General features: G+C 51.4%; 1 pseudogene; it reads right to left on the bottom strand.

Moving 5' to 3' along the window:
• Nucleotides 1–2,299: 2,299 nt before the first annotated feature.
• Nucleotides 2,300–12,500, bottom strand: part of LOC102476665 (cyclin-dependent kinase 4-like) — a 13,891-nt pseudogene continuing 3,690 nt past the window's right edge.

Here is a 12,500-nt window from a genome sequence, read left to right on the forward strand (position 1 = left end):
AGTGTCAAGTCGAGGGAAACAGGTCCGTGGCCCCTCCAGGACCTGCTGCCGTCATGTGACAGAAGTCTTATGTCCACTTCTGATAAAGCCAATTAACTTACTCAGATGGTGCCCAGTGACCAGGAGAAACGGACTCTGGGGAAACGTATAATGTGTGAGCATGGTTATTACTGCGTCTGTCAACGTAAGAACAAGTGGTGTCCACCCTGAAAACATGTGTGTAAGGTATTCTACTTGCTTAGCTATGTCAAAGGCTGGTGTCGTTTTTTGTCTCTGTTTAGTAGACAGCTCCCTCACTTTTTTTTTTTTTGAGAGATTTTTGCTATAGGGCGTGTGTACTTGCCATAGAGACAGAGACAGAGAGACAGAAAGTGAGAAATCACCCTCCATGGGGGATGGCCATGCTGCAATCCCTTCTCCTGGATTCTCCTCTTGGGATTTTGGGCATGCACACATATGCACCCAGTGTGTTTTAAGCTGCCAGGCAGGTCTGGGACTCGAACCACAGTCGACTACATGGGAGTCCAGTGACATAACTATTACACTGTCTGCTGGTCCCCACCTCCCTCTCTTCTTCACAGGGAATATGTTCTGAGGCCCCCCTGGATGTCAGAAACCTGGACAGTATCAAACCCTATATGTACTATATTTTTCATATATGTACATAACAATAATAAAGTTTAATTTTTAAATTAGGTACAGTAAGAGATTAAGAAAAATAACCAATAAAAAGAACAATGACAATAATAATATACTGTATTACAATTTATGCACATGTGGTCTCTCTCTCTCTAAATATCTTACTGCATTATAGTCACTTATTTTCAGATCATGGTTGACACCAGGTAACTGGAACCAGTGGAAGTGAACTATGGATGAGGGAGAACTGATTGCTGTCGCCTCAGTAGAGATGACCAGTGGTTTGCATTGCATCTGGTTTAGCTTATTCGGTCAGAAAACTGTACTCTCCCTTCTTCCTTCCCCCCCCTTCCCTCCCTCCGTTCCTTCCTCCCAAGTTTACTTACATATATCTCCCATGAGAGAGAGATACACAGAGACAGAGAGAGGGAGAGGGCCTTCCAACAGGGTCCCACTTCCTGTCTCAGCCATGGGGTCACGGGCATGCACACTCCTGGTGTGCCCAGGAAGGTCACAGGACAAGAACCCAAATCGCGGCCATGTGGGGACAGCTGTGCTACCACTAGTCCTTTCTATTCTAAATGTGTGGGAGGGTTTTATTAATGGGAAGTTTTTATTTTTCATTTTTTTGTGTGCTAGAGGGTATATGTGCTCACCAGAGAGACAAAGGGGAGAAAGCACCCCCTTACGGGAAATGGTCACACCGTAATTCCTTCTTCTCCATCTCTTCCTCCTTTCGGATTTTTGGGCATGCACACATATGTACACAGTATGTTTTGTAAGCTGCCAGCATTTGCAGCATGCTCTCAACCATGTGGGATCTGGCTGCCTTGACCACCAAGCCATGGAGTCAAGCATGTGGGGAGGATTCTCTGAGCTGACAGAAAATTTTAGCTTCTCCCCCAAGACCACACTTTGATCTTCCACCCGATGTTCCTAGTACCCTCCTGGGAAACCTATCGATCCCACCACAACGTACAGAAATGAACTTGAAATGAACCATAGGCCCAAATGTAAGAAGAACTGAAATTACTATAAAACTCTAGAAAAACACAAGAGCGAATTTTTGTGACCCTGTATTTGGAGAAAGGATCTTAAATATAGCTCCCAAATCACAACAATTAAACCTAATAGAGACTGGGATTTCAACGAAATGGAGAACTTTGGTGCATCCAGGCCACCGTCAAGACAATGAAAAGACGACGCACGGAGCTGCAGGAAGTATTTGCAAATCATCTATCTGATGAGATACTTGTGTCCAAAATGTATAAGAACATTTGTTTCTTTGTCTCTCTCTCTCTCTCTTTTTTTTTTTTCTGTCTAAAGAAGGAACCCAATATCAAGGGAGGGAACAGAAGAAGGAGCAGGCAGGTGGAGGGGTGTGGAGGTAGGAAAAGGATAAGCCTTGAAAGGAGGGGTGGGAAGGAAATATCATTAAGCCAGCAAAATACCCTCTGTTAAAAGAGGCATATCCACAGCCTTGGAGTTGAAGGCAGAGGTAGCCTTCCCAGTGGGATTCTCTCCACACAAGTGTCCAGGAGGGAAACAGCAGTGTCTCTTCCTTCTGTGGCAGCCACTCCATTGCTGACTCAGGCTCACCTCTTCCTTACATAGACTAGAGTGTTGCAGGCTTGGGAGGTAGCGTTTTGCTTGTGTGGGTCAGTCAGAAGCTGTGCTCCACCTCCTCCATCTCAGGCACCACTGATTGCACTGGGGGGCCTTTGGGGGTAAGGGCTTCTCAGGATAAAGACACCTCTCAGGGCAGTCATACTCTGGAGGCAGCCCGATTAGGTCAGAAATTTTGCCCAACTGGTCAGCTTCAGAATTTCCATGGAAGAGAGGCTTTCAAGAGAGGCTGGCAGAGATACAGCCAGAGCTCCATACGGCCACAGGTGTTGCATGTGTAGACGGCAGGAGAACTCTGGGGACATGGTACTAGAGGGTAACAACCAGAGGTGTAAGTGCCATCTGGGAGCTGTAGATTCTGGCCTGGCCAAAGTCAGCCAGCTTAATTGCCACCACGTGTCACCGGAATGTTCTCTGGCTTCAGATCTTGGTGAATGATGCAGTTGGCATGAAGGAAATTGAGACCTCTTAGAAACGGGCACATCAGATCCTTGATGGTCTCCACCAGCAAGCCTGGTGGGGCTGCCTTGTCCAGATAAGTCTGTAGGTCTTGGCCCATGTGCCCAAACACCAGTGTCACCTTGATCTCCTGGTCCGTTCAAGAGGTGGCACAGACATCCATCAGCTTGACAGTGTTGGGAAGCTCAAAAGTTTCCATCCTGCTCAATAAGGCCACCTCAGGAACTCTGCTGATGGGAAGCATCCACAGGGGACCCTCACACCCTTGAGGGCCGCAAAGTGGCCTCTGTGGGGATCCCGGGCCTTGTACACAGTCCCATAGGTACCAACACCAATTTCAGCCACTGGCTCATATTGCGAGGTAGCTGTTCTTAGATCTCGTGCCAGGCTGGGAGCCACAGGGCGGCCAGCGACTGGGGCCCCAGAGCTGGCTCCTAAGGTGCATGTACCTGAGCTCTGTCGGGGCAGCTGGATGCTATGGGCCCAACCATAGACACAGGCTGCAGATAGGAGAGGACCCCTCTTTTCCACCAGCAAGGAAACTGGGACGGATAGGGTGAACGTGGAGGTTCAGGGCCTGTAAAGAACTTTTATAACCTGATGATAAAAAAGATAAATAAGGACCAGTTGGTAACATAGTGATTAGGGCACTGGACTCCCATGTGATCATTCCAGGCCCGGTGGCTTGAAACTCACACTTGGTGTGTGTGCACGAGAGCCCAACATCCCATGAGAATGGAGAAGGGATCGTGGCGTGGTCATGCCCCCCCGGGGGGGAATTCTTGCTTTCTGTCTCTTTCTCTCTTTCTGTCTCTTTCTCTCTCTGTCTCTCTGGCAAATGCACATGCCCTATAACAAAAATCTCTCTCTTAAAATAAATAAATAAATAAATATAAATATAAATAAAAGGATCCAACTTAAAAATAGGCAAAGGTGGGGCCGCAGGTGGCAGGTGGTTGAGACGCCTGGACTCCCACATGGCTGATCGCAGTTCAAGTCCCAGACCTGGCAGCGTGCTTTCTCACTTTCCTTCTCTCTGTCTCTCTCTGGTCAACTTCAATAAAATAAAATAATGACAATGAATAAAATGAAATAAAATAATTTTTTTTAAATATGGACAAAGGGCCTGGCTATACTCTGCTTCTCAGATGCTGTACCCTGCAGACTGGGACCACATGGGAGGCCAGGGTTCAATTCCAGGACAGACGTTAAGGTCAGGCATGGTGCATGGTTGTAATCCCAATGACTCGGGGAGGCCTAGGCAGGAGGATCACAGCTTGTGGCTGGCCCGGGCGGTAAAGTGACACTGTGTGCAAGAGCCAGTCATGGAGACACCTGCCTGTAGTCCTAGCTTGGGAGCTGAGCAGGAAGGTAGCAACAGCAAGACCCAAAGAAATAACAAAATTAATTTTTTTCTTTCTTTTTTTTGGGAGGGAGGGAGAGGTTTTTGCTATCGGGCGTGTGCACTCGCGAGAAAGACAGAGAGAGACAGAGAGACAGAAAGTGAGAAATCACCCCCAGGGGGGTTGGTCACTCCACAGTCCCTTCTCTTCCATTCTCCTCTCGGGATCTTGGGCACGCACGCACACGTGCCTGGCGTGAGTTTAAGCCACTGGGTCTGAGATTCGAACCACGGTCGACTACATGGGAGTCCAGCAACATAGCCGTTACGCCAACAGCTGGTCCCAGAATTAATTTTCAAATATCATTAAGTGGGCTAACTCTGGGCCAGTGGTAATACACTGCTCAGAGAAGGCTGCTGGATCCCGCATGGTGACCATGGTTTGAATCCCCAGTCCGGCAGATCTGAAGCATGCCAGGCATATGTGTTAGCATCCAAGCTCTGACGGGTGGAGGGCTGGAGGAAGGGGGTCACAGAGCGACCAGACTCGTGGACTGCTCATCTCCCCCACCCGGGGTGCATGTGCATACATGTGTTCTATTGTGAATACAGAAAAATACCTGTTTTTTTTTTTTTTCCAGAGAGACTTTGCTATAGGGCCCATGTGCTCATCAGAGAGACAGACAGAGACAAAGAGACAGAAAGTGAGAAGTCCCCCTCCAGGGAGGATGGCCACACTACAATCCCTTTTCCTCCATCCTCTTCATGGGATTTTGGGCATGTGCGCACACGTACTTGGTGTGAGTTTCAAGCCACCGAGTCCAGGACTTGAACTGTGGTCGACTACGTGGGAGTCCAGAGACATAACTATTATGCCAGCTGCTGGTCCCAGGACACATGTATGTTACTTGCAGCATTACTTATTTAATTATTATTATTTTTTCTTTTTGAGAGAGATTTTTGCTGTAGGGGGTGTGTGCTTGCCTGAGAGACAGAGAAACAGGAAGTGAGAAATCACCCCACAAGAGGAATGGCTACACCACAACCCCTTCTCCTCCATTCTCCTCTCAGGGTTTTGGACATGCGCGTTCTTGTGCCCGGTGTGTCAAGCCACCGGGTCTGGGACTCAAACCGCAGTAGGCTGTGTGAGAGTCCAGAGCTTCAGCAGCACACCGCCCTCTGGCCCTGCAGAGTTACTGTAGTCAAAAAGTGGGAAGGCCCAGCCTAGTGGTGTGGCCAGGGGCAAACTGAACCTGGCCCACCGTAGATTTGGATCCCCAGTTGAACCTGAAAACACAGCAGGTGTGTACTCAAGGTCCTGACAGGAGGGCTGGGAAGGAGATCGTGTGATAAGGAAACTCTGCAGAGGGTCTCTCTCTCTCTCTCATGCATGCAATGCTGTCTGTCTATCACGAATAAAATAAACAACTTAAAAAAAATGGCTGACCCCATAGTCTGGTGGTTAAAGTAGCTGGATCCTACATGGCTGGCCGCAGTTTTAATCCTGCCCCAGCAGCTTGAAAATTACTCTGGGCACATGTGGATGCTTAAAATCCCAACGGGATAGAGAAATGGAGAAGGGATTGTGGTGTGAGGGTTGCTCTCTTATACGTACCCTTTGGCAATTAAAAGCTATAGTGGAATCCAGACAAATGCACAACAGCTGAGAAGATGATAACCAGGATGTGGAATATCGCTCAGCTGTAAAAAGGGACGGAGTACCTGTTCAGGCTTCCACAGGCCGAACCTGAAACCAGCATGCTGACGGCAGGGGCTGGTCTCAGACGCAGCACACGGACACCCTCCATGAAGTGTCCAGAGGGGGCGCTGCACTGGGACAGAGGCTAGGCTAGTGGCTGGGGGTGACAGCGCCTGCCAAAGGGTGCAGAGTTTCTTTTTGGAGTGATACGAGTGTCTTAAAATTGTGCTGATGGCTTCATACTCTGAATGTATTAAAACATTGAATTGTACAGTTCAATTTGTACCATACGATTGTATGATACGTTAATTATATCTCAATAGAAACTAGCAGATAGCGAATGGCTATGTTCCTGGACTTCCACATAGTTGACCGTGGTTCAAGTCCTGAGCCTGGTGGCTTAAAACTCACGCTGGCCACATGTGCATGTGTGCCCAAAATCCCAAGAGGAGAAGGGATTGTCGCCCGGCCATCCCTACTAGGGGGTGATTGCTCACTTTCTGTCTCTTTGTCTCTCTCTGGTGAGCACACATGCCCTACAGCAAAAATCTTTCTCCAAGAAAAAGAAAAAAAGGCAAAATGATATCTCAACAAAGCTGTTTAAACAGAGAAAACAACTGAGCCAGCCCCGTAGGGAGCCAGAGCGCACACGGCCAGCCGTGATTAGAGTCCTGAGGCTGGGGACCTGGAAAACATGCCAGGTGTGTTTTGTGCATGCCCCAAATCCTGAGAGAATGGGAAATGAAGGAAAGGGATTGCAGCGTGACCATGCCCCGCTGGGGCTGACCTCTCTCCCTCTGACAAGAAAGCAAGCAACTGGATTTCCTGGGAGACAAGTCAGCTCAAGCATGACCTCCCTTTGAAAGCATTCTTTTTTCTTTTTTATTATAGAATTATTTCTTTAATTTGATCTTTTATTATTATTTTTAAATTTGACTAGAGAGAGACACAGAGAGGGAAAGTGAGAAAGCGAGCCGCCAGGTTCAGGACCCGAGCCACGGTCAGCCATGTGGGATCCAGTGCCTTAACCTTCACACCACCTGCTGGCCCTGAAAGGATTCTTTTTTTTTTGGAGAGGTTTTCGCTATAGGGTGCGTGCGCTCGCCAGACAGACAGAGAGAGACATAGAGACAGAAAGTGAGAAATCACCCCCCAGGGGGGATGGCCACACCGCAATCCCTTCTCCTCCATTCTCCTCTCGGGATCTTGGGCACGTATGCACACGTGCCCGGTGTGAGTTTAAGCCGCCGGGTCTGGGACTCGAACTGCTGTTGACTACATGGGAGTCCAGCGACATAGCCATTACACCAACTGCTGGTCCCCCGAAAGGATTCTTATATGTATGTACTTTCTTTCTTTACCATAGAGTGTGCATATATATATATGAGTGAGTGAGGGGGAGAAAGAGAGAGAGGAGCATCCTCCATGGGGTCCGGCCCTACTGCGATCCCCTTCCTCCAGTTCTCCAGCCCCTCAGAGGCACACATGGACTGGTCTGGTGTGTTTCAGTCCAACCAGGCCGGGGATTCGATCCACGGTGGCCTCGTGGTTACAGTTTTCCTGGGTCAGCCCATTACTGCCATGCTAGGAGTTGGCCCCTGAAACCATTCTTTCTTTCTTTAATTTTTTTGGAGAGGTTTTCGCTATAGGGTGCGTGCGCTCGCCAGACAGACAGAGAGAGACATAGAGACAGAAAGTGAGAAATCACCCCCCAGGGGGGATGGCCATGCTGCAATCCTTTCTCCTCCATTCTCCTCTCGGGATCTTGGGCACGCACGCACACGCGCCCGGCGTGCGTTTTAAGACACCGGGCCGGGACGCGAACCGCGGTTGACTACGTGGGAGTCCAGCGACATAGCCATTATGTAACTGCTGGTTCCCCCTGAAACCATTCTTGACACTCATTTGGGTTCCCACACCCCAGGACCTCTCATGGCTTTGATATATTTACTAAATGATTAAAATAATAAATATTTATCAGACTAGTTGTAGGAATCCACTTACTGTTATTTTCTATCATACTAGAACGTGAGTTCATGAGAGTAAGTGGGAGGGAGGGAGAGACAGAGAGGAGGGTTGTATCTCTCACAGGGTCTGGCCGTGCTGTGTCCCCTTCCTTCAGTCCTCCAGACCTTTGGGTCTTGGGCAGTCATGCTCATGTCTGGCATGTTTCAGGCTGTCCAGGCCGGGGATTCGAACCATGTGATCGGGCTTGTCTGCAGGACCTCCTCACTACTGGACCACGGAGCTGAGCCCAGAACCCACTAGCTGAGCAAACATTTACTGTGTGACACCTCGTTCCAGGCACTGAGCTGGGCCTGAGGACGATGAGTGGGATGTGCCCCAGGTCCTCCAGTCTCTCACAGCACAGCCGCAGGGACAGTCACAGCTCTTACAGAGCCAGCCTCCAGGGTAGGCAAACCTCTCGTGCCTCTGGGCCGGCCATGACCTGAGGACAAGGTGGGAACTTGGAGTTCCCCGCCCATGACTGCTCTGGGCCCATGTGGGAGCTCCTGCCCCTCCACCCCCGGACTCCTGCCACCGTGCCGCCCACCCTCTATCCTCCCAGGAAGGGCGATGACAGGTCCTCGGGAGGTGATGAGATCTTTCCAGAAAGGGTCCAGTTCTGCCCGGTTCACTCGGGGTGAAGCTAACAAGAAATACATCTTCCCTGAATAAAGGAATGAATGAACAACCGAGGGATGAATGAAATGTCACCACCCACCCATTCCCCCTTGCTTGGTGACTTTGGACCTGACTTTGGTGCAGCATTTCTCTCTAGCCCACCAAGGGGTGGCTTCAGTGTCCTCATGGACACCTCCAACTCCCTTGTCCAAGTTCCTGACCTCCCCGGCTCCAGGGACCTCCCTGGCTCCCGGGACCTCCCCTTTCCTGTCTTCCAGCTGCCGCTGCCCACTCGAGGCCACGCCTGTGCCTGTCATCACCTGAAACTGCTCCGCCTCCGGAATCTCGAAGATCAGTGTCCCACCTGCTGGCCGGCCTGCCACCCTGGCCACTCCCTTTACCTCAGGCCAGGCCTCTGCTTTCTCCTGCGGTGTTACCTCCTCGGATCCGGATCCGTCTCCTGGGCCTTCTCTGCCTGCTAACCATCCTCACCTACCTCCGGCAAAGCCCTTGCCTTGGTCGGCTGTGCCCACAGTGGGACAGCGAGGCACAGCTGGAGAAGGCCAGGTGGCAGCGTGACCACCACACTGGCCGCCTTCCCCAGCCGTCCCTTTTCTGTGGCCACACGCCCATTCACATACCCAACAGGTGTGTGTTAAGCACCTCTGGGGGCCGGGGCTGTCCAAGCTGTGGAGACTGAGTCCTCAACAAGACAGCCACGCCCCTGTGCCCAGGGCCTTCCCTGCCAGTGGGGCTGGGGCCAGGTCGGTGACTGCCAGGGCATTTCAGCCAATGCAGCACCTCTGTCCTGCCGGGCTCCTCCTTCAAGGGCTGCACTCCCCACTCTGCCCATGGCCTGTTCCCCCATTTCCAGAAAAGCGGTCCCCTCAATGTCAGGTCCCTTCCGGTTCCACCTTCTATGCCTTTAGCACCCCATGCCCCCCGTTTTACCCATAACCCCCAACACCAAACAGATGGGGTTGTGACTCACACACCAGATCTCCAGCCTCCAGGCCCCCACCTCCTCCAACCCAGCGCGGCTCTCACGCTGCCCTCCTGGCCTTCACAGGCCCTGCAGGTTGTGGCTCCACCCCCACAGACCCTTGTTGCAGTGTCCCCCTGTGCCTCTGACCCCCTACGGACCGGACTTCCCACGGACCCCGCAGGTTCAGGAGTCCACTGTGGGGGTCTGGCATAACGCAGGAAGCTGGTTCCTCTCCTGGGCCCAGGTCATTACAAAGGACAGCCAGAGGGAAGAATGCAGAGGGCAGGGGCTGGGAAGGGACGTGGCGCGTCCACGCTGCTCGGGCCTACCCCCTCCTAGCACTGTTAGCGTTTGTCAGTGGGGATGTTCTCTGAACCCAACCCTTAGGGTGGAACATCCCTGGTTAGAACATTGGCCTTCGGAGAGTAGCCAATCCCCAACTCCTTTCCTCTCCCAGAGATGAGGGGGCCTCTAAAAGTTCTGACCCTTGGGTCTAACCCTTGGTTACATCGTTGGCTCCCACGTGGATGACTGTGGTTCGAGTCCTGGACCTGGAGGCTTGAAACTCACGCCAGGTGCATGCATATGCATGCCCAAAATCCCGAGAGGAGTCTGGAAGAGCAAGGATTGCAGTGTGGCCAGCCCAAAATCCCGAGAGGAGTCTGGAAGAGAAAGGATTGCAGTGTGGCCATCCCCCCAGGGGGGTGATTTCTCGCTTTCTGTTTCTCTGTCTCTCTCTGTCCCTCTGGCGAGAGCACGTGCCCTATAGGAAAAAAAAAAAGTTCCAACCCTTTCATCAGGTCTTGGGCATCCTGGCAACCAGCTCCATCATGAAGCTATCTGGGGGCCCACCCCTAGATGAAGACACTTACCAAAAAGAGTACGGATCCTCGAGGCTAGGGACTAAGGCCAAGTACACCAAGAGATGTCCCTGTCCCCCGTCATCCAGGAAGTTACAGGGCCTCGGAGCTCTGTGCCAGGACCAGGGACAGAGACAAAATATGGATTTCTTTTATTTTTCCCATGAGAGAGACAGAGAGAGAGAAATGGTCATCCCCCACGGGGTCTTCATGCCTAGATCTGCCCCAGCTGTAACCAGCCAGAATCACAGGCACACATGTGCGTGCATGCTTACAGAGGTCCGGGACGTGTGGGCCAGAGGTGGCGTGGTAGTTAAGGAGTTCAATCTCACCTGGCTGACTCCGGTTCGAGTCCTAGACCCAGCACCTGCATGCCTACATGTCCAAAATCCCAAGAGGGGATTGTGCTGTGGCCATCCTCTGGTAAGATAATTTTTCACTTTCTCTCTCTCTCTCTGTGTCTCTCTCCATCCTATGGCAAAAATCTTGAAAAAAAAAGAAGAGGGGGACCCAGCAGGCGGCATGATGGTTAAGGTGTTGAACTCCCCACATGGCCGACCATGGTTTGAGTCCCAGATCTGACAGCTTGCTTTCTCACCTTCCTCCTCTCTTTCTCTCTCTCTCTCTCTCTCTCTCTCTCTGGTGAGCACACATGCCCTATAGCAAAATTTAATTTAAAAAATAATAAATATAATTACAGAAAGAGAGAGAAAGCGGTTTTGGGATGTGAACCCAGGACCTTTTCCACATGGGTCCAGTTGCGTTACTGCCACGCCACAGCCTGGCCTCTACTTCTCAGTGTATCACAAGATCACGTGCCTTGCCCCTGCCACCTTTCTTCATCTTAGACCATGTCTTCGCTTCTGTCCACTTTCAAAGATCTTCTCCTTGGCTGGCCAAGAAGCGCACGGTCGCCTGTCCCAAACCCACGCTCCCTGGTCCATGTCCCCTCCAGCAGCCGCCCCTCTCTAGCCTGCCCTTCTCATCCCATGTCCTTGAAGGAGGCCCTGGCCACTCCCCTCTCCTCCCTCCTGTGCACACAGGCATCTGCCAGGCGGGAGACCCACCGTGTGCTGGTGTCCAGTATCCCTGGGGATCACGATGAGGACACGGACATGGCAGGCCAGGCCACCCACCTCCTCCACTTCCGCCCTGGGTGGGAGGCAGGAAAGAGGCAGGTAAACAGGGAAACAGGAAGTGAAACACAACGTTCTTTAAAGTTCCGTGGAGCAGATTAAAGCCGACAGAACGAGTGACAAAGGAGATCCACTTCTGACAGCGCTTGCAAGTTCACGATACCAGAAAGGTGAGAGGCTGCGAAGAGAGCATGTAGGGCCCTGGGGACAGAAAACACAATGCCTGGGCTAAGAGGCTGCAAGACCCAGGGGAGGCATGACCGTGTCCTCACAGACACCCGCAATCTGGCTGCCACCTCACACTTGTCACAAAACTCCTCTTAGTTGTGACTGCAGAAACAAGGGTCAGTCGTAGTTACTGGTGTTTCCAGCCTCCTTCAACCCCGGTGAAACTGACTGCTGTAGCTACCCCTTCTGTGACTTCCCGTCCCCCTCCTGTCTGCCAGTCCTGGCTCCCTCCTGGCTCGCTCCTGGCTCCCTGCACACCTGTTCTCCCCACTGTTCCCTCACTCTTCACCTCTCATGGTACAGAGTGTTTTGGGGACCATAGACTCCTTTATTCTCTGCTGATCTCTCTAGCCAGAAAACATAACTGCATTGATTTTTCTCATACCGTATTATCAAGAGGTTTGAGGGCCCCCTAGTGACAGAAACTCCAAATTAAGAAGCTTCATCTAAGGGCCAGTTCCATGGTCTGGTGGTTAAAGCAGCTGGACCCTACAGGGCTGACCATATGGTTCAAGTCCTGGACCCGGTGGCTTGAGAAGCACGCCAGGCATGTGTATGTGCATGCCCAAAATTGTGGAAGGAAGGAGAAACGGAGGAAAGGGGATTGAGTCATGAGCATGCCCCTTGGGGTAGAGAGAGAAGGTGATTTCTCTTCTGTCTTTTTCTGGGAAATGTGCATGCCCTCTAGCAAACAAACAAATAAAACAAGACAAAATGAAAAATTCTTACGTGCCTCTTTCCCAGGGAGACCACACCCACTGACAGTACCCTCTCAAAGTACCGTGGAAGAGGGGTGAGTAAACAGCACAGAGGTGACAGGGCAGTGCTGTCCTTTATGACACTGAGTGGCAGATACAAGTCACCGTGCACTTGTCAAAACCAGAGAACACACAGCAAGCCT

This window comes from Tupaia chinensis, unplaced genomic scaffold (assembly GCF_000334495.1).
Source record: "Tupaia chinensis unplaced genomic scaffold, TupChi_1.0 Scaffold000045_1, whole genome shotgun sequence".
Taxonomy (NCBI): Eukaryota; Metazoa; Chordata; class Mammalia; order Scandentia; family Tupaiidae; genus Tupaia; species Tupaia belangeri.